Genomic DNA, 23,914 nt, shown 5'->3' with positions numbered 1-23,914 from the left:
TTTATTTAATTGAGGAACTCTAACACACTGGATCAACAATCTCCATCCAGTAAACAGTCCACTTAATAAATCTGGGTATCTTTAGAAGGGGATTGGCTGACATGACTTATGAGAGGCCAAAACAGAAACTTCATACATGCTTGCTTAATAATTTTACACTTATTATATTTGACACCCAATACTTTCAGACACAGAATTTAAAACTTTGAAAAATGTAGAGCACTACTTGTCCCTTTAAGTGTAGAAAATGCAGTACATCCCAACACAACAACCTCAGTTTATTTCAAACCTGAAAAACATGACAGATTACACAGATCCTGCATCTGTTGAATGCACCATATCCATACTAGTGTCACTGCAGCAAATATTTCTGAAATTTAAAATTTTAAGTAAATTCCCTTTGGGGGAATAAACAGCTTCTTTAGTCAATTATTTGAGATTTATGATGACATAATATTAAAATTCTCCTAATTTAGTCTTTAAAAATTTTTGGACTCAATTTGGTTTGGTCTGGTTTTCTCTTCCTGCCTGAATATGATGCATCACTAATCCTGTTGCTGTATTTGAAAGGGCTGGGCCAAGGAATCTTGAGCCATCAGGGAAGATATATGATTCTGAAATTCCTGCGGAGAGAAAGTCACTGCCACATATTTTTTACAGTAGGGGATGTAACAAAGATGGTCTTTACTTTGAGCTTGGAACAATTGGTTCTCATTTGGACTGTCTTTGTAGGTTTGCTCAGAAAACTACACATAGTGTAGATGCAGGAAGAAGTCTAGATTCCATTAAAGACATCAGACTTTTATCAGATTAACAATTGTTTTCTCCCTAATTATGCAGAGAACAATTGACAGGTCACATTGTTAGCAGTGGGAAATTTTTGAATTGCTCAATATGTATTTATTAATTACATTCAATTTGAGATATTTGACTAATTTACCCTAAAAGGAAATTCCAACTTAATTTACTGTATTTCAGTTTAACACTTTCAGGACCCTATTTTATCTGACAATGAATTCAGCAATAGGAGACAATGGAAGCACTCTAGTATTATGAAGAAATATGATCAAACCGATATATAAAAGAGTGACTTTATGGAAAGGTCTGGTTCACAGATAGCCCTAGTAAAGTAGTTTAATAATTAACAAACCTTTGGCAAGTACTCCGTATCTTTGGGTAGAAGACGGTGTTGCAGTATCTTAGATTAAAAATTCTTAGACACCATATTTTCCACTTAAGAAAATGCAGCATACTCCTAAAAAGCTAGGAATGGAAAAATTGTTTATCTGTATGTAAATATATTTAATTAAGAAGCTATTTGGCTGGACGTTGCTTTGATTATCTGGAGTATGTGGGTGCTATATTTAACCTACCTAAAGGTTGAGCATTACTAAGGTTTATTTTGATTAATATTAAAATAACTAAACTTATTCATCTATTCCCATGGCTGTATGAGGAGAAAGGAAATTACACACTGGGTAGACCACTTTAAAATGAATATATTCTGACATTAATTGATTGTTTTGGTTCACTTATGGTTGGAAAAAAAATTTATTTATTTTAAAGTGAGATTTTCTAACTTTTAAAATTATTTAAGTGTGAAAGCACCCCTGTTCTCTCAATTATAGTTGCTTGTGATTGACATATGGACATGGATATAAGAAAGTAGGAAAATATGGAAATACCAAAGCTCTGTGGGAAAGCAATTGTCCATTCATCCAGAAAATGCTTTGCTAGTGAAGGCATATGTAGAGCATTGTTTCTAAGTTATTCATAATGTATTGTGAAGTTCTGTCAATCTCCAATAAAAATCATGAAAGTGGTTGCAGATATTTCTGTTACCTAGTCAAGGTCAAAAGTTGTATGTACCCAGGGCATAGCATTTATTTGACTAGATATTCTATCCAAAACTAATTTTTATTATTCTATTTTGGGGGAATCAATACCTTCTATTTTAAAAATTTGATTGTTTTTCTGGTGAAAGCAGTTTACTTTGCAGGTCATTTTCATCTAAAATCAACATAACATTTTACACACACATAGGAAACATAGTTCTTACATGTTATGATTTGAAATACAAAATGAAAGCTTCATTATTTAAAACTAGTTATCTAAAACTTATCACATTTATATTTTCATTCAGCTGGAAACATCAATGCAACAAAATAAAACATATTTTAGTTGCTTTTATGTACTCAACACAGGAGCACCCAGATTCATAAAGCAAGTTGTTAGAGACCTACAAAAGACTTAGATTCCCACACAACAATAGTGGAAGACTTCAACACCCCACCGACAGTATTAGACAGATCATCAAGGCGGAAAAGTAACAAAGATACTCAGGACCTGAACTTAACACTTGACTAAATGAATCTAATAGATATCTACAGAACTTTCCATTCATTAACAACAGAATATGCATTCTTCTCCTCACCACATGGCATATACTCTAAAACTGACCACATAATCAGTTGTAAAACAATCTTCAATACATTTTTTAAAAACCTGAAATGATAACAACACTGTTGGAACAAAGTGCAATAAAAATATATTTCAATATAAAGAAAATTCCTCAAAGCCATAAAATCACATGGAAATTAAACAACCTGCTCCTGAATGACTTTTGGGTAAATGATGAAATTGAGACAAAAGTCAAGAATTTATTTGAAACTAATGAGAACAAAAGAAAACATGTCAGAATTTCTGGGACACAGCTAAGGCGGTGTTAAGAGGGAAACATGAAGCACTAAGCGCCCACATCAGAAAGTAATGATCTCAAATTAGCAACTTAACATCATGACCAGAAGAACTAATGAAGCAAGAGCAAACCAATCCCAAAGTCAGCAGAAGACAGGAAACAATAAAAACCAGAGTTGAACTGAAGGAGACTGAGACACAAAAAAACATATAACAGATAAATGGATCCAGGAATTGGTTCTTTGGAATAATTAAAATAGATAAACTGCTAGCTAGACTAATAAAGAAGAAAAGGAGAACCAAATAAACACAATTAGAAATGATGAGGGGAACATTATCACTCATCTCTAAGAAATACAAATAACCATCAGAGACCAGTATAAACATCTCTATGCAGAGAAGCTGGAAAATCTAGAAGAAATTGATAAATTCCTAGATGAATATATTCCCCCAAGACTGAACCAAGAAGAAACTCAATCACTGAACAGACCAAGGATGAGTTCCAAAATTGAATCAGTAATAAATAACCTACCAACCAAAAAAAAAAAGCCCAACACCAGAAAGATTCACAGAAGAATTCTACCACATGTACAAAGAAGAGTTGGTACCATTCCTACTGAAAATATTCCAAAACATAGAGGAGAAAGGCCTCCTCAACAACCCATTCCATGAGGCCAGTATCATTGATACCAAAACCTGGCAAAGACACAACAACAACAAAATTTAGGCCAACATCCTTGATGAAAATAGATGCAAAAATCCTCAACAAAATACTAGTAAACCAAACCAAGCAGCACATCAAAAAGCTAATTCACCACAGTCAAGTAGGTTTTATCCCTGGGATGCAAGTTTGGGTCAACATATGCAAATCAATAACTGTTATTCACCACATAAACAGAAATAAAACAACATGATTATCACAATACATGCAGAAAAGGCTTTTGATAAAATTAAACATCCCTTGATGTTAAAAACCTTCAGTAATCTAAGAGTTGAAGGAATATACCTCAAAAAAATGAGGTCCATCTATGAAAAACCTACAGCCAACATCATACTGAATCAGCAAAAGCTGGAAACATTCCCATTAAAAATTGGCACAAGACAAGGATGCCCTCTCTCTCTACTCCTATTCAACATAGTATTGGAAGTTCTGTCCAGAGCAATCAGGCAAGAGAAAGAAATAAAAGGCAACCAAGTAGGAAGGGAGGAAGTCAAATTATCCCTGTTTGCAGATAACACGATTCTATATCTAGAAATCCCCCTAGTCTCTGCCCAAAAGCTCCTTCAGCTGATAAACAAGTTCAGCAAAGTTTCAGGATACAAAATAAACATACAAAAATCCGTAGCATTCCTGTAAACCAACAACATCCAAGCTGAGAGTCAAATCAGAAATGCAATCCCATTCACAACTGCCACAAAGAAATTAAAAAAACCTAGGAATACAGCTAACCAGGGAGGCAGAAGATCTTTACAATGAAAATGACAAAACACTGCTCAAAGAAATCAGAGATCACACAAACAATTGGAAAAACATTCCATGCTTATGGATAGGAAGAATCAATATCGTTAAAATGGCCATACTGCCTAAAGCAATTTATAATGGTTTAGATGCAATGCTATTTCTATCAAACTATCAATAACATTCTATACAAAACTAGAAAAATCTATTGTTAAATTCATATGAAACCAGCAAAAAGTTTGAATAGCCAAGGCAATCCTTAGTGAAAAAAACAAAGCTGGATGTATCATGTTACTTGATTTCAAACTATACTACAGGGCTACGGTAACCAAAACAACATGGTACTGGTACAAAAACGGAAACATAGACCAAGGAAACAGAATAGAGAGCCAAGAAACAATGCTGCACACATCTACAGCCACCTGATCTTTGACAAAGCTGACAAAAAACAAGCAATGGGGGAATAACCACTTATTCAATAAATGGTGCTGAGATAACTGACTAGCCACATGCAGAAGATTGAAACTGGACTCATTTCTTACACCATATGCAAAAACAAACTTAAGATGGATTAAAGACTTAAATATAAAGCCTAAAATTATAAAACCTCTGGAAGATAACCTAGGAAATGCCATCGTGGACATAGGAACTGACAAAGGTTTTGTGACAAAGATACCAAGAGCAATTGCAACAAATGCAAAAGTTGACAAATGAGGTCTAACTAAACTAAATAGCTTTTGCACAGCAAAAGAAACTATCAACACAATAAACAGACAACCTACAGAATGGGAAAAATATTTGCAAACTACACATCAGATAAAGGTCTAATATACAGCATCTATAAGGAACTTAAATTTACATGCAAAAAACAACCTCATTAAAAAATGGGCAAAAGGCATGAACACTCTTCAAAAGAAGACATACAAGTAGCCAATAAGCACATGAAAAAATGTTCAACATCTCTAGTCATTAAAGAAGTGCAAATTAAATCCACAGTGAGATATCATTTTACACCAGTCAAAGTGGTTACTATTGAAAAATAAAAAAATAACAGATGCTGGCGAGGTTGCAGATAAAAGGAAATGGTTATACACTGCTCTTGGGAGTGTAAGATGGCTAAACCATTGTGAAAATCAAGGTGGTGGTTACTCAAAGACCTAAAAAAAGAATTATCATTTGACCCATCAATCCTCTTACTGGGTATATACTCAAAGGAATATAAATTATTCTACCAGAAAGACACATGAACACATATGTTCACTGCAGCACTATTCACAATAGCAAAGGCATGGAGTCAGCCTAAATGACCATCAATGGTAGACTGGATAAAGAAAATGTAGTACATATACACCATGTAATACTATACAATCATAAAAAGAGAATGAGATCATGTCCTGTGCAACAATACGGATGAACCTGGAGACCATTATCCTTAGAAAACTAATGCAGGAACAGAAAAGCAAATACCCTAAGTTCTCACTCACAAGTTGGAGCTAAATGATGAGAACACATGGACACAAAGAGGGGAAAAACAGACACTAGGGCCTAATTGGGGATGGAGGGTCAGAGGAGGAAGAGGATCAGAGAGAAATACCTGTTGGGTGCTATGCTTCATACATGGGTGATAAAATAATCTGTACACCAAATTTCCATGCCATGAGCTTACCTATATAATAACAAACCAGCATATGTATCCATGAACCTAAAATAAATGTTAAATGAAAAGAAATACTTTCATACTACTGCAAAGTTTCATTTGTAAGAAACAACTGGGAAAAACATGTCATTTTTTTCTAATGTTAAGGATTTTATCTGGGCAATATTATATTTATTACTTATAAGCGGCCAACATTACCCTTAAGTTTACAAAAGGAGAAGGTGTAAAACTATACTAGGTAATCACAACTCTTTCTTGGGAGATGAGGTCTCTTAGAAACATCACAAAATTGTTCTCTATTAAAGTAAAAATATTATGGAAATACGAATTTTATACTTTCATTTTGGTTATAAGAATCTGTGTCTCATCTAAATGTATAGATACATTCAATTATATATTATAATAGAAAATAAAGTGTTTCATGTTGCACATTTATGCACACAAACATTATAATCCAAATTAAATATGTTTGTTTACCTTGACTAATGAAGAATAAAAAGGCTAAAATTCAATGCATACCATTTTAATTATGCCACAATGAAAACACATTAATAATATTTCATCAAAAAGAATATTTGCTGCTGTCATAATAGTTATCAAACTTAGCAATCTTAATTTGTGTATGCAATTCAGAGTGCTAGAGAAAACATTTGATAAAGATGTATTATTCCTCAAAAATATAGTTTTACTTATTTTCAGGAGAAATAAGATAAAGTTTTAAGTCAAAAGTAGAAAAGATTTGGAGTTCTTTGCTCCTGCCTATTGTGTCATCAAAGTAACTCAAATTCTATGAATTTAAGTGAGAGATTAAAATATCATGGCTATTTCAGAGAGTCTTCTTAATAAAATGATATTTTTTGAGAGATGGTTGTTTTTAAATGGCTTGGTCCATGGTATTTAAGGCTCATTTGGCTTTATTCTCTCTCTGCACCTAGAAGGAAACTACTAACACTAGGCCATGTATGGACGAGAGGAAGTAGGTCAATAGATTATGGCTAAGTTTACATTTATGAACTATGCAACCCTTGATAGAGTAGAAAACCAGCCAGCCACAGAGAAACCAAGACCATTTTGCTACTCGCCAGCTGTACAGCAGATAGATATTTCAAATGGAAAACCATGTTGCTGGCTTTAAAGGTCAAAGGAGAAGTAATACTGAATATCCTGCTACCTCTCTTCCATAGCTTATACATCCAAGTGAAAAAGGAAGTTTTAGATTCTGTTCAATGACCTGATACTCTGAATTATAGGAAATGAGAAGAAATTTAAAATCTACACTTATATAAACTTACCTTAAAAACTGATTCACAGCACCTGATGATATGGCAAACTTCATAACATCTGGTGGTTCAGCTTCTACTATAATATCAACACTAGGGAGTGGAATATTTGGATTGTCACGGAAGTTTAAACTAGCAGGATTTTTTTTTTCAGTTGCAAGATTTAATAGAGTGAAAACAGAGCTCCCATACAAAGGGAGGGGACCCAAAGAGGGTAGCTGTTGCTGGCTTGAATACCTGGGTTTATATCCTGATCACTGTCCCTCCTGCTGTGCTCTCAGGCGATAGATGATTGGCTATTTCTTTACCCCTGTTTTTGCCTACTTAGCATTTTAGTGAGCTCTCTTTACTACCTGATTGGTCAGGTGTGAGCTAAGTTGCAAGCCCCATATTTAAAGGTGGACGCGGTCACCTTCCCAGCTAGGCTTAGGGATTCTTAGTCTGCCTAGGAAATCCAGCTAGTCCTGTCTCTCAGTACCCCCTCTCAACAGGAAAACCCAAGTGCTGTTGGGGAGGCTGGCTGACGACTGCTCTAACTATAAACTAGCAGGATTCTTAATACCAATGGGATTCTGGACCCTAGAGAAATCTGTTAAAAAGTTAGACTACTTGGCATCTAGGACATCTTTGGAGTCAGTGATGTGCTTAAAGCTAGCAGAGTCCATGCAGTCAGCAGAGACTTTGAAGTGAGCACCAAATTTGTGGTCATTAAAAATTGTATAATTTCTACCAAGCTTATATTGATCAGAAAATTTAGAGATGGTCAAATTATCAGGAGTGGAAGTATAGTTAGTGCCAACAGCAAAAGTTGGGGGAATTTCCATAAACAATATTAGGAATAGAGAAACTGGAATGGATTTTTAATTCAGGCTCTGGAAAATTAATATTGATGGTAATAGTGGAATTATGAGCTTTATGAGTATTTATGACATATAATTGGGGTTGATGACAAAGTTAGAGCCATCATTGACAAAGTGAGACAATGAAATGAGTAAATCTAAGGACATAGTTAGTGTCTGAGGCACAGTTGACACCTGCAATATAGCTAGGACTAATAGCATGACTACAACCAGTGGTGGTGTTGATGTCAGTTGCATTGACTGCACTAGTTGAAAAGCTAGGGCTGGTGACATAAAACTGTTTCTAGCAATATAGCTTGGGTGAACTACAAAGCTAGAATCCACTGTGTGGGTAAATCCTAGGACATAGTCAAGGTCTGTGTCATAGTTTGGGGCAGCTGCATAGTTGTATCCAGCAGCACTAATGAGTTCTGTGCTGTAATTGGGGTCGATATCATTATTAGAACCGATAGCAGTGTTGTGAGTAGTAGCATTATTGAGCCTGGCATTATATTTAGATTCAAGGTCTTTTAGGGGGCCAGGGCTATTGTTGGGGCCAAGGCAATTGTTGTTGGGGTCAGTGCCATTGTTGCTCGGGCTGTGGCTCTTAGGACTCATTTTTAATATTTTTGGAGCCAGGGACACTGTTGTGGAAAATGTCATTGCCTGGCTCAGTGGCATTGCTAGGGCTGTCATCATTGTTGGAATCAGATGTGTGGTCCTGGCCAGTTCTATTTAGGGACCCAGAGGTGTGATTTGGATTAGTGCCATTGTTGGAGTCAGCAGTACTTTCCTTATCAACACTATTGTCTAAGCCAGAAGCATTGTCTGAATTGTTGATGTATTTGTTTTCCTCAGGATCAGTGCTATATTTGGAGTTTGCATCATTGTTAGTGACATATCGAATGTTAGGGTCAGTTTTACTGCTGGGGTCAGTTCCATTATTAGGGTCACTATCACTGTTGGAATTATCACCACTTGCAGAGCCAGCATCACCACTGGGATCAGAACCATTGTTGGTATCAACATAATTTTCAGCATTGCTATCTTTAGGATTAGTGTCATTAGTATCAGACCTATCTTTGGGATCTTTCTTATCTTTGTTGTTGTCTTTATCTTCAGTGTCTGTTTCATCTTCAGCATCTGTCTCATCTTCAGAGTCTGTCTTATTCTCATGGTCTAACTAATCTTTGGGAAGAGACTTGTCTTTGGCATTGGTCTTATCTTTGAGATTGCCAGCACCGATCAGTTAAGTCTCATTTTTAGGATTGGCCTCATTTTGGGGTTTGAAAGTTACATTGTACTTTCCGCCACTTTTAAGACCAGAAATATTGCTGGGGTGGATGACATTGCCTGGGCCAGGGGTACTATGGCAGCTCATGGTATTTTGGGGTTTCATGAAAAAGGTACAGATAATAGTAGAGCCTAAGAGATTTTGGAAAGCTGAGCAACTTTCACAATGTAAATAAGAAGTTGAACCTAAGGAATATTTAGAATCTTCCTGGTGTAGAGGACAGTGGTTGCCCACAGGAGACTTAGGATCCAGGGACCGAGAAAAGAGGCTATTTTGAGAAGTCTTGCGGTGTCTAACAGATTTGGGGTTCAGATAATATTTTCAATCTAAGGGAAATTGGAGATGTAAAGGATAGTCAGGGTCTGAATCATCATTAGAATTTATGAGGCATATATGAAAAAGAGAATTACTGATTTCCATCAAACATTTGGGACATATTTGAGCTCCCATGTCCAAAGAATATGTGTTATTTTTATGAGTCTTGGAGTGTACAGCAGACCTAGGGCTTACAGAATTTGGGTGGAATGCCAGAGTTGTAACTCTCAGCAATTAGGAGATGAATAGGATTCATTTGAGACCCAGAACTCTGAAAATTATGTGTATATCTGTTGTCCTTATAGTGGCTCTTATGTAGACAAATTTTCTGGTTTTCATTTATGTGATGCTTGTTATCTATGAAAGTATTTGGGTCTAGAGAAAGGTTGTTGCTGCATTTTTCCTTTAACTTTTGCTGTGATTCTTGTTTGTCTCTGAGAGTTGGAGACACCTCTTTGAATCCCATAATTTTGTAATCACTGAGGTACCTCACAGGTTGAATTATGAAAAATGCTAGAGAGAAACAAGTAAAATATAAGTAAGACTATAATGAAATCTGACTTTGACGCTGACACTACAACATAAATCTGTGCCAAAAAAATTTCCTTCAGTAAGTTATTGCCAGTATTATCTGATATTTCAAGACGAAGACATGATCCTAAATTTTCTGCTCAAGTAGGTGTGAACTTGAGCTTGCTAAAACATAAAAAAATGAAATGTGTACATTTATCTCATATGTTTATACTCTTCAGATTCACAGATCTTCCTTTTAAGATGAGAACTCACTATATAGGAATTCATTGGAATAACGTGGCCAAAATAAAATGGTTGTTTTACATAGCTTGGTTACTACAGATCTATATTACTTGTTAATTTTGCCTCTAGTAATACTTACATTTTTTTCTTTCATGGAATATGATCGCTATAATTTATAAAATTTCTATGTTTGAAGATAATAATATTCTTGGGCTTGATATGTCAAAATTGCAAAACTTTTTGACATTATATTTAATAGCAAGAATCAATTTCCATAGCTATTAAAAACTTGCTGGCACATGATTCTGGATATTTAGATATGATATTTATCAATATCTTAGCTTTAACAAGGATGCCCACTTTCACCACTTCTACTCAACATTGTACTGGAAGGCCTCGCCAGAAAACTCAGGCAAGAGAAAGAAAAAACTGGGCATCCAAATTAGAAAAGAAATGGTCAAGCAATTGCTGTTCGCTGATGATATGACAGTATACCTACAAACCCTAAACACTCCTCCAAAAGACTCTTACATTTGATAAATGAATTCCGTAAAGTCTCAGGTTACAAAATCAGTGTACATAAATCAGTAGCACTGCTCTACACCAACAATGACCAAGCTGGGAATAAATCAAAAGCTCAATCACTTTTACAATAGCTGCAAGAAAATAAAATACCATTTGATCCAGCAATCCCACTACTGGGTAACTACTCAAAGGAGACGTCATTATATCAAAAAGACACCTGCATGCATATGTTTATCATGGCACAACTCACAATTGCAAATATATGGAATCAGTCTAAGTGCTCATTAACTCATTAACTGATGAGTGGATTAAATGTGATATACATACACCATTGAGTACTACTCAGCCATAAAAAGGAATGAAATAATGTATTTTGCAGCAACTTGGATGGAACTGGAGGCCATTATTCTAAATGAAGTAACTAAGAAATATAAAACCAAACATCGTACGTTTTCACTTGTAGGAGCTAAACCATGAGGATGCAAAGGCATAAGAATGATATAATGGATTTTGGAGACTCATGGGGACGGTTGGGAGGGGGTGAGGGAGAAAAGACCACATACTGGGGACAGTGTAAACTGTTCGGGTGACAGATTCACTAAAATCTCAGAAATCGCTACTAGAGAACTTATCCATGTAACCAAAAACGCCTATATACCCAAATCTATTGAAATAAAAATAAAAATTAATTAAAAGATACAATGCTTCTATTTTTGTATCCAAAAAAAATCTTTGCCTAACCCAAGGTCACAAAAATTTTTCTGCTCTGTTTTCATCAACAATTTTTTTAGTTTTAGGATTTATTAAATAAATAATAATGTATTAATATATATTATTTATATATTTATTATCATACTAATTTGTTATTTAGATCTAACTCAGTTATTTTTGTACACAATGCAAGAAATGCATATAATTAAAGTTTCTTGTTTTGTTTGTTTTGTTTTTGTTTTTTCAAAATCTTTATGTTCCTTTATTGGAGCAAGATTCCTGATCAGTATATAGTGATGTATTTACTAAACAGAGAGCTGTGCAGAAATTACATACTATACATCTAGGGCTGACCTGTCCATTAATTCACCTCTGAAAAAGTGGCATTTAATTTCAGCTACTATATTTTACACCATTAAAAAGCTTATGCATTAGGGTGCTTCCCTGCACAATAGCGTTGAGCAGATGAAGCTGAGTCCATTATCCCACCCAGATTCACATAGTCACATTTGAGAGCTTTACACCAGAGAGCAGGGACAGTTACTGCCAACAATCACAGACTTCTTACTCTGAGTGCCTATCTTCGTGGCCACATTTTATATAGCAGATGAAAACATCCCAGCAACTGTCCCATGTATAACTTGGCACTAGAGCACCAGGTCTGTTGGATGGTGGTGGCAGGCACTATTATTTTATATCCAGGTAAAAGGCCAATTTTATAAACTGCCACTTGGAGCTAAAAATCAAGGGTACAATATACTCAGAAAGTATTGAGCAATCTGGTATCCCAAATGATGTGAATACTTTCAGAAACCAATGGCAAATCGTACCCACGTTTCCCAGCTATGGAGACATTAACGCATTGATTCAAATCCCATTACTCAATCCACATAGGCCTGAGGTCATCCTGCAAAGTGCATATCAAAAAATACAAAGTTAGGGTGACAAAGTTTGACAGTGATGTTATACAAGTCAAACTTGGAAGGTCATAGTAAGCATACCTATGCTGAAAGAAAAGCATCAAATTCTTGGTGTACACATTTAGTTTTATTGTAACAAAGTAACTTGTACACTTTTAACGTTTAAAACTGAGCATCATCTTTCCTTTCCAGTGAAACAAAAAGAAAATTTAAAAATAAACAGGAACAAAATTACAATAGAGAATGTCAATTCCAAATAAGATCCTACAGGTTATGCTGATTCTCCCATTGAGTAGCAGGGCTCAAGACATCATTAGGAGAGAATTTATTTTAAAAGTGTCATCTTAAACCGCAAGGATGTCTGTCAAATATCACAATTAAACATGCCAAAGGAGAAGCCATGCTGTCAAAATGCCCACTTAACCCACCCAAACATCTCAAACACACCCTTTGCTGACCTTCCATAACCCCGTTTTTTTATAACCTTTTTTTCTTTTTTTAAACAAGAGAAAGTAGACAGACACATGTTGGTAAATGCTAACCGTCCATATTCACATGGAGACACAGTGCACTCTCTGAGCCCAATATACAGAGAAAGGAGGAAAAAAGCTAGAATTTTATGCACTACTACACAGGGGCCTAGCACCCTGCAGCTTCCAGCAGAGTGAAGGGAGCAGGTTTTTCTTTCTTCCCACAGAGCTCGGTGGTGTTGATTCCATACAGTTTTTGTTCAGACAGGAAGGGATAAAAATGAATTTCAAACAGAAAGGGGTAGAGACTCTTTTCCCATTGCATTCTGCGCAAGGTATTTTCCCCCAAATAGGTTGAGAAACATAGTGTAAAGAAAAGAGATCTCAAGAACAGGGCAACTGAGAACAAGAGGGGTGGGGGGGAAAAAGACTGCAACTTGTTCCCAGGGACTGGAGAAAATTTAGAAAAAGGAAGCTTGAAATCCATCAGTGTTCTATTAGTCATCTTCTCTTTCATCCTCCTCTCCATCCTCCCCTTCATCATCATCTTCATCTTCTTCACTTTCATCCTCATCCCCTTCTTCATTAATATCTTCTAATCCTTCCTCCTCTTCTTCATCATCATCATCTCCTCCTTCCCCTTCTTCATCATCCATATGGGGAACCAAGTAGTACTGTAATGGGTTTGGCCAAATATCGTCTTTGATGACATCTAACTCATCAGCACCTGCATCAGAATGGTCAGTAAACCAGGTAAAGAAGCTCTCTGGTTCCTCATGCTGCCTCTTCTTGCTGGCTTTATTCTGTGTTTGACTTGAATATTTCATCAAATCCTTTCCAGATTTCCATTTGATTTCAGTGGACTTTGAAGATGGATCATCATTCTCATACAGATGAAATTATTTGGAGAGAACTTTATTTTCAAAGTAAGGATTTTCATCAAAATAAAAATCTATTCTCTAACCTGATTTAATATTTTCAAATTCTGTCACTTCAACTCTGGTCAAATAATGCAGTGCCTCTTCGTCCTCCTCCCCAAGCAGTGTAGACACTTGTGGACGGTTGACAAATGTTGTTACCCCAAAATTTGGAATTTTGGCTATCAATTCGGACCCCTTCTGAAAAAATGGTTGGCAGATTTTCTTATATTTCTGCTCTACTTTCAAAATCTCCTCACTGGCTTATTCATTAAGTCTGTCTATTTCATTTTGTACTTCATCAATGTGTTCAATGGCTTCTTGCTGTTCTTTTTCTTCCTACTTTGGCAAGCCTGCAGAGGCCGATGTCTCCTCCGGTCCCAGAGCAGGAGGTGGTCTTGATTTCTTCTTTTGAGGTGAGAGTGGAGATTGGCGTTTGGACGCCATGCTGCTAGGGAAGTCCAAGAACCAGACCACAAGTCTCCTCGCTCTTCCGGAAGCAGGCAGAAGACTGTTTGTTTTGTTTTTGTTTTACATTTGGACATCCAATGGTACCAGCATCATTTTTTTAAACACTTTTTTTTTTCACTGAATTGATGTTGCCCCTTGGTAAAAGATGGGTCTTCAAGAGACTGAGAAGATAAGCCACAGACTGAGAGAAAATATTTGCAAAACACACATCTGATGAAGGACTGATATCTAAAATACACAAAGAACTCTTAAAATTCAACAGTAATAGAATGAACAACCTGATTAATAAATGGGCAAAAGACTTGAACGGACACCACACCGAAGAATATATAAATTTGGCAAATAAGCATATGAAAAGATGTTCAACATTGTAAGTCATTAAGGAGTTGCAAATTAAAACAACAATGAGATACCACTATGCATGCATTAGAATGGCCAACATCCAAAACATTGACAATGTTAAACGTTGGTAAGAATGTGAAGCAATAGGAACTCTCTTTCATTGCTGTTGGGAATACAAAATGATACAGCCACTTTGAAAGATAGATTGACATTCTTACAAAACTAAATATTCTCTTAATCATATGATCCAGCAATTATGCTCTTTTATGTTTACCCAAATGAACTGAAATATATGGCTACACAAAAATACCTGTACAAAGATGTTTATAGCAGCTTTATTCACAATTGCAAAAACTTGGAAGCACCCAAAATGTCCTTCAGTAGGTGAATGTATAAATAAATTGTGGTACATCTACATAATGCAATATTATTCAGTAATAAAAAGAACTGAGTTATCAAGCCATGAAAAACCATGGCGAAAACTTAAATGCATATTATTAAGTGAAAGAAAGACACCACTTTGGAAAGGCTATTTACTATATGATTCCAACCACATGACATTCTAGAAAAGGCAAAATTATGGAAACAATGAAAGGATCAGTGGTTGCTAGGAAAAAGAGGAGAGGAAGAGATAAATAGGTAGAACATAGAGGAATTTTAGGGGGAATGAAACTATTCTGTGTGATACTAAAATATATGATATATGCCATTTTTATTTCTAAAAACCTGTAAAGTGTACCTCAATGCAAATTATGGATTTGGGTTTGTAATTATATGTCAGTATAGATTCATTGATTGTAACAAATGTAGCACTCTGGTGCAGGTTGTTGACAACTGAGGAGGCTGTGCCTGTGTGGTGGCACAGTGTCTGTGGGAACTCTCTTGTGTTTTTTGAGACAGAATCTCACTCTGTTGCCCAGGATGGAATGCAGTAGTGCAATCTTCACTCATTGCAGCCTTGATCTCTTGGGCTCAGGTGATCCTCCCACCTCAGCCTCCCAGTAGCTAGTAATACATATGTGTGCCACAATGCTCCGCTATTTTTTTGTATTTTTTGTAAAGACAGAGTTTTGCAATATTGCCCAGGCTGGTCTTGACCTCCTGAGCTCAAGCGATCTGCCCATCTAGGCGTCTCAAAGTGCTGGGATTACAGGCATGAGCCACCGCGCCTGGCTGAGTGTTGTTCTTTCTAAAAGTTGTTTTGATTATTTTAAGTCCTTTGCATTTTCATACAAATTTCAGAAATAGTTTGTCAACATCTTGGACAACAACTTATTTTCTTGGATTTTGATCAAAAGTGCATTGAATCTACACATCAGTATGAAGAAAACCTTAACAACAAGACTTCCTATGCATGAACATGGGCGTTTATTTATTTTGTTCTTGTTTGACGTATCTCAGAAATCTTTTTCAGCTTTTATTTTTCACATTTAGTATGTCTTTTGTTAGATTTATTTCTCACATTTCATGTGTTTTTAATCCTATTGCCAATGATATGTTTTAGAAATTTTAATTTCAAACTGTTTATTGATAGCAGATGGAGATACAATTGATTTTTGTATACCAACTTTGTATCCTGTAATGTTACCAAGCTCACTTAGTTCTAGTAGACTATGTTGGAGATTCCATAAGATTTTCTAGGCAGACATTCATGATGTCTGTGAATTAAGATAGTTTCACTACTTTTCTAATATAACCTAGTTTTCTTGCCTTATTATCTTGAATAGAATCTCCAACAAAATATTGATAACAGACTGTGAGAGCAAAATTCTAGCCTTACGTCAGATCTTATGGGGAAAGCATTCAGTCTTTTACCATTAAGTATAATCTTAGTGCTAGTTTTTGTGTGTGTGTGTGTGTGTGTGTGTGTGTTAGCTCATTCTTAATTTGTTGAGCATTTTTTTTGAGAATAGATTTTGGATATTGTACAGTGCTTCGTTTGTCTTTATTGAGATAATGACTTAGTCTTTCTTTTTGTCTTTGTCAGTACAATGAATTACATTTCATTGAATTAGGACTAATCAGGTTATCTATTTCTTCTTGAGTGATTTTCTTGAAGTTTATCTTTCAAGAAATTTTTCCTTTTCATGTAAGTTGTCAAACATTTCTTTTTAATATCGAATAGAGCCTGCAGTGATGCCATGCCTCTTCTTGCTAGTATTGGTAATATGGGGCCTTCTATCTTTTCTATCAATGATATTGATCTTCTTGAAGAACCACTTTGGTTCCATTGATTTTGTCTATTGTTTTTATGTTATCTATTTTATTAATTTCTATTCTCTAGTTTCTTAATATGGAAGCAAAGGACAATTATTTGAGGCCTTTCTTCTGTTCCAATATATGTGTTTGGTGCTATAAATTTTCCCCTACATACTGCTTTAGCATAATTTGACACATTTTGATCAGTTGTATTTCCATTTTAATGCAGCCCAAATGCTTTCTAATTCCCCAGAGGGTTTTAATTGACCTGTGTGTTACTTAGAAGTATGTTATTTAGTTTCTGAACAGCTATGGGTATTTTTTGTTTCCAGAAATCTTACTGTTACTGTTTTCTAATTTAATCCCAGTCTGGTCAGAGAACATACTTTATATGACTTGAATCCTCTTAAATTTATTGAGAAATGTCTTATGGCCTAGAATATGGGGTATCTTGGTAAATTTTCTATGTGTACTAGACAGGAATATGTATTCTGCTGTCCTTGAGTGAAGTGTTCTACAAATGTCAATTGGTCAAATTGTTTGATATCTCTTTTGCCAGCCCAGATGTGCTGCTAAAGTTTCAGTTGGTTTATCTTTATTCTGGAAATATCTACTATTTTGCTGGGTTTACTATTTGTGGTAGTTTCAAAGGTATGTCCACAAATTATTGATACTCCTCCTTTTAAAGGGTGCAACTTAATTTCCTCCTCTTGAGAGCGTCTTGGAATTAGTGACTAGTTTCTAGTGACTAACTTGTGGCAGAAATGATGGTATGCCCCACCTAGATTGGGTTACAAAAAGAGTGCAGTTTCTTTCTTGAATGTACTCTCTCTCACTCTCTCTTAAATCACATACTCTTGTGGAATCTAGCTACTATGTTGTAAAACAGCCTCAGGGAGAGGGAAATCAGCTGTCATGTGGTGAAATCATTCAGGCCAGCTACCAAAAGGCCCAACATGAGTAAACATGGAAACATACCCTCCTCCATTCAATCCCAACTTACAGTTTGAGTGCAACCTCATGAGAGACCCTGGAGCCAGAACCACCCTAAGAAGCTACCATGATCCACAGAAATTATGAGGTAGTAAATCTTTATTTTTTTAAGCCACTAAGTTTGGATTAATTTGTTATATGGCAATGGATAATTAATACACTCCTTTATCCACTATGCCTTTAGAGATTACATTGCTTGGGGGTCTTGCCTTACCTTGGAAGGAGTTTTCTCTCTTTTGATATTACTTCATACGGATTTCATTGCATTGTCAATTCATTGATTTTAAAAAATGCATTTATGATGCTATCTTATTGTTAAGGTGGACTAGAACAAGGGATGTAAGGAATAAAAATTGACCTGGGAATTCTCTAGTAACCTTTTATTTCCTAACTGTAAGCAGAATTTTCTTTGCCTCGTGTTTGAATAACTTCAATTTTTCTGAATGAGTCCTTAACAGGCAACTACTCTGGAAGAAGATAAAGGCTAAAAGCCACAGTAGTTTTCCACGTTTCTTTGTTTATATCTGAGATCTGGCACTGATAGACCCCTTCACTGTTTTTATTCTTCCCTGTTATAACACCATGGTATCACAATACAGCTGGTGAAGACTCCTCTAATACAGGGCAATTTTGACTACACATCTTTACAGGCTTTATCTCCTAGTATCACAGAATATGTAGTTTGTGGTGGTTTCCCCTTTTTCTATACATAACTAAACTCTGTATGGTTTTGAGGAGTAGAAGTGGAAATATTTAGAATCAATTTTCCACCGCACTCTACCAGATTCTAAAGCTCACTACAATCAAACATTTGTCAACATGATACTATTTACTTTTTTTTAAATCACCAGTCAACTTAATATTACTAAATCTAAGGCTATTTCTTATCCCTTATCTTCCTTGACCTATCATTAGCACTTAATACAGTTGATTAACTACACTTTCCTACACTTTATTTGTTAGCTTTCAGGACACCACATGAACTCTCATGATTTTTTACTCCTATCTCACTGGCTACTCCTTCTCAGTCTTGTTTGCTGGTTCTTTTTCATCTCTCTCACATCTTATTATTGGATTGCCCCATAAATCAGTCCTTAGAATTCTCTTTTCTATAATAAAGCTTTTGATGATCTTATTCAGAGATATCTACATATCAGTCAATCTATGTATCTATCAATTACCTATCTATCTATCTATCTATTTATCTAATTTACAATTTCTTAAATGTGCTTTTGCAGCTCAGTCTGCTTTGATGAACTTTAGAGCTGTATGAATTACTGCCCACTTGATACTTCTTAGCTTTTCAGTTGATACCTAAATATTAATATGTCCAAATCTGAACTCCCAGTTTCCCCCTGATCTTAAACTTGCTTTTCAGTCTTTCCCATCAAATTAAATGGCAAATGCTTCCTTATGTAGTTGACTAGGACCAAACACTTGATATCCTGAGTCCTCTCTTTTCTTTTTTCGTACATCCAAATCTCAGAAAATCCGGTTGCTTCTACCTTTAAAAATATATGACCACTTCTGATCACTTCACAAAAATCTGACCACTTTTCACCACCTTCACTGCTACATGTTGAATACAAGCCCTTACCGTTTCTCACCTGGATTATTGAAATAGCCTTCCAAATAGTCTACTTGCTGCTACCCTTATCCCCTTACAGTCTATTCTCAAAATGAATCCAGAGAGATTCTATTAAAATGTATGTGAAATTATGTCATAGCTCTGTCAGAACCTTCCGATCATTTGTATCTCAGAGTAAAAGCCAAAGAATGTTATAATAGGCCACAAGGCACTACATAATCTGAATCTCTATTAATTTACTAGCTTTATCTCCAATAATTTTCCTCTCATTTTCTCACATTAGTGTAATCACCCAGTGGGTTCACAGTGCCCGCTGACTAGACAGAGCTGATTTATCAAGACAGGGAAATTGCAATGGAGAAAGAGTAATTCATGCAGAACCAGCTGTGTGGGAGACTGGAGTTTTATTATGCAAATCACTCTCCTTGAGAATTTGGAGACCAGAGTTTTTAAAGATAATTTGAAGGGTAGGGGCTTGGGCAGTGCGGAATATTGAGGAGATCGGATCATAGGGGGTCGAAGTGAGTTTTTCTTCTGTTCCTGGTTGGGATGGCAGAACTGGTTGAGCCAGATTACTGATCTGGGTGGTGTCAGTAGATCCATTGAATGCAGGGTCTGCAAAATATCTCAAGCACTTATCTGAGGTTTTACATTAGTGTTGTTATTCCCAGGAGCAATTTGGGAAGGTTCAGACTCTTGAAGTCAGATGCTGCATGACTCCTAAACCATAATTTCTAATCTTGTAGCTAACTTGTTAGTCCTGCCAAGGCAAACTGGTCCTGGGCAAGAAGGGTGTCTTTTCAGAAAAGGGCTATTATAAATTTTATTTCAGAGTCAAACCATGAACTGAATTCCTCCCCAAAGTTAGTTTGGCCTATGCCCAGGAATGAACAAGGACAGCTTAAAGGTTGGAAGCAAGGTGGAATCAGTCAGGTGTGATCTCATTCACTATCATAATTTCCTGTTATAATTTTTGCAAAGGCGGTTTTATTATTAGCCTTTGACATTTTGCTCCTTTGGCCTAGAGTGCCCTTACCCCAGACATCTGCATGGCTAGCTTCTTCATTTATTTAAGTATTTCCTTAGAGGTGGCTGGCAAGATGGCCAAATAGGAACAGCTCCAGTCTGCAGCTCCCAGTGAGATCAGTGCAGAAGACGGGTGATTTCTGCATTTCCTTTGAGGTACCCAGCTCATCTCATTGGGGCTGGTTAGACAGTGGGTCAGTTAACATAGCAGGCCTGAGGCTACTATCCTTAGAAAAGACTGTTGCAAGGTTGGTCCTTGGCTGGATATCTGGCTCCACAGTATCTAGGCTTTGCTGCTGCTGAAAGAAAGCCACTACCTTTTTTTATTATTATTTATTTCTGAATTTACAGATCTTTATTGCCTGGACCTGACTGTAAGATGAAATATCACTATGTCTGCTGTTAGCTGTTTCAGTCCCAGAACTAGCTCTGCGAAACTAAAATCTGGTGAAATCTCTCTACTCAATGGAAATAACTCAGACTCTGGGACTGTTTCAGATGCACTGGTTTGTGCAGTCACAAACTATGAAAACATCATGGATGATGGCTCAACTGTCTGGGTCACACACCAATGCCCACAGGAAAGGGATTTTCCTTTAATGAGTTCATCTCAAAACAAGATGCTGATAACCTCTATATTTCCATTACAGAGACTAATTACATTCTTAGCTTGTGATTCTTTGTAAGTTGGAGGAGGGAACACCACAAGAAGAATGACTGCTCCATCCACCCCTGACAGATCTGACTTTGGACCCATTCTGGGGGATGTCTCACTGCCACTGACTTGTGTTTATCTTTTTAGAATAGTTGTGTTGCAGAACTTTCTCCTTAGTTCAGCTAAAACCGGGTTCTTGTCACACGACCAGGAAAGATTAAGTTTGTGGACACATAGAAGAGTGAGGAGTGAAATTTATTGGGTGAAAAGAAAAAAGGAAAAACAACTTTCAGCAAAGCAAATGGGAGTCTTGCCAACAGGCTCCCACCTCACAGATTGAACACCAGACCACCACACAGGAACTGAAGAGGTCAGCTTCCTACCCTCAGCACAAGGCATGAACTTCCCATGTGGCCACCCCCTTCCCCCAGTGCACAAGTGGGTATTATTCAGAGAGAATTAGTCAGGAAAGGGTGGGCTTCATCTGGGATCAGGAGTCTGGTTTTTCAGCCTTCAGGCTTTTTTAAGCTTGAAGGCAGGGTTTTCCTGGGAACCCTTGACTGTCTCCTGTCTCTATCATTCCCCCCTCTAAAGAAGTACATCTAACTGCAGTTAGAATAAGGATAAAGATAAGGACAAAGACTAATCTTAACTGCTTCCTGCAGACAGGGGGCACCGTTTTGGGAAAATGGCAGTAAGATCTCCCTCAGAAGTCTATCTAAGGGCTCCTGGTAAAAGGGGCCATTGTCTGAGTCTCTGGCTGCATGATCATTTGGAATTTCATGGCCTGAAGGCGAGACAAGACAAACCAAGTTATTAGAAAACATGTATTAACACAAAACAAGGTTGGGGGTGGTTAGGACAGCTCAAAAATCTCAAGACCTTTTATCAGTTTGCACGGGGAGAGAAAGGCCAAAAGCCCAACTGGTAAAACAAAAAAACAAAAAAACACACTTTTACCCTTTTTTGCTGGCGTGTCAGTCTTCTGTATTCCCATCCCCTCAGCCCAGTTCTGAGTCAACCAGTGTAAGATTTTGGAAATTAATTCTTTCCAGTTTGGAGGATGCATCTGAGGGGAGTGTCCCATAGTATGGAGACACAATTACCTATCAGTGAAGAGAGGACAGAGGAGGAAAAAAAAAAAAAGAAGACATTTTTTTCAAAGGAGTCTCAGGGGTTCAGGATGCATTAAAAAAGGGCACAGACTGAAGATAAATGGCTATTCATCTAGAAAGAGGTGAGCAGGCATCCCTGGTTCCTTTCTCTTTCTAGCAAATACCCTGAGTACATGAGGGAGGGAAAGTGAGGCATTCCTTTTTCTTTCCTCCATCCCTGTATCCCTCAGTCCCAGTGACCGTGCCACCCATGGGTGTCAAAGTGGCTTTCACCCAAGTTAATGGGGGGCCTTGGGGGTGGGAGAACCCACTTTTACCCACATACACCCTATCTCTCCTGATGTCAGTAGCCTTTGAATTCCCTAGACCTCATTTATGCCATGGATGCTAGCGTGACCTTTATCCTTGAAATGGGAAGTGTGGCTTAATTGGAAGGAATCAGTCACGCTCACCTATGCTTTGCCTTTTAACTTCCATTATCATCTGCCTCTGGATCTGTTAAATATTTTAGAGGTTTAAAACATGATGTTATAAAATAGAATTTCAGATTACCATAAGTTATTTATTTTGCCAAAATGATGACTCAGAATTTTAAAAAAGCAAAAACCTTTTATAACCCTATACAAATTTTGCTAAAGAGCAGAGTAGTGTCTTAAACATACTTTGTTGTGCTTTTATTTCAATGCTCAATTTACAGAAAACCATATAATACCCTTTTAAATTTAGTCAATATGTTCACACATGGAATTTCTTTTGCAAGATTAATTTTTACAATTCTTCCACAACTCGTTTAAACCTTCAGCTTTTTCTTATCTAATTCAAAATAATCTTTTAACCCTAGGCAAGAATTTACATTTCAACACCTTCTTATAATCTTTTACTAAAAATACATCTTACTGTTCTTACACACCTTGCATGTAAATCTATTTCCAGTAGTTTCAATTACATCTTATAATGGTAACTCCTAGCAAATTTTAACTTTAATGTAAAACCTGGTAAGTTGGTTTAATTATGTGCTAGGTGCAGCCAAGGTTTAACTCCTTCCTGCATAATTAAGGATGTGGTTAATTCCATATATTTCCAGGCTTTACCAAATGTGAAGCCAGCAAGTTAAAACATTATCAAAAACTGAAAAGGCAGTTTATAACCTTATAACATTTAGTAAACCTAGTGTCTGATCTGCATAATTTAGTTCACCTATTTACATTTTGACAACAACTGTATTTCACCAATAATCTTTAAGGTTTTTTTATTTCACAAAGATTAAAGTCACATGAACTAAAAGGTACCACAGCTTTTATCTTCCCTTTAAAAAATATTTGATTCAAGCGCTTGTCTTTTAGGCCAATTAATTAGAGCTCTTTTTTTTATAGACATCACACAATACATACATAACTACACAGACAGGCAGGAGAAAACAGCCATAAGATTTTTCATTTGCCAGTCTCCTAAGTGGATTATTGGCCACTCATGCATGCATTAAGAGTGGCAAGACAAAATAGAGAAAAGAGAATTCAGTCAACTAAGAAAAAAACACTTTTTCCAGTAAAAGAAGATACAAGTGGCCAGTTGCTGTGGTTCAAGCCTGTAATCCCAGCACTTTGGGAGGCCAAGGCGGGCAGATCACGAGGTCAAGAGATTGAGACCACCCTGGCCAACATGGTGAAACCCCGTCTCCAGTAAAA

The 23,914-nt window shown here is 36.5% G+C and overlaps 1 pseudogene; it reads right to left on the bottom strand.

Moving 5' to 3' along the window:
* Nucleotides 1–13,420: 13,420 nt before the first annotated feature.
* On the bottom strand, nt 13,421–14,287 carry LOC101131719 (protein SET-like; annotated as a pseudogene).
* Between the last annotated feature and the right edge of the window lie 9,627 nt (nt 14,288–23,914).

Source organism: Gorilla gorilla, chromosome X (genome assembly GCF_029281585.2).
Source record: "Gorilla gorilla gorilla isolate KB3781 chromosome X, NHGRI_mGorGor1-v2.1_pri, whole genome shotgun sequence".
Lineage (NCBI taxonomy): Eukaryota > Metazoa > Chordata > Mammalia > Primates > Hominidae > Gorilla > Gorilla gorilla.
The sequence above is the reverse complement of the archived record's forward strand: the minus strand, read 5'-3'. Positions and strand labels throughout refer to the sequence as shown.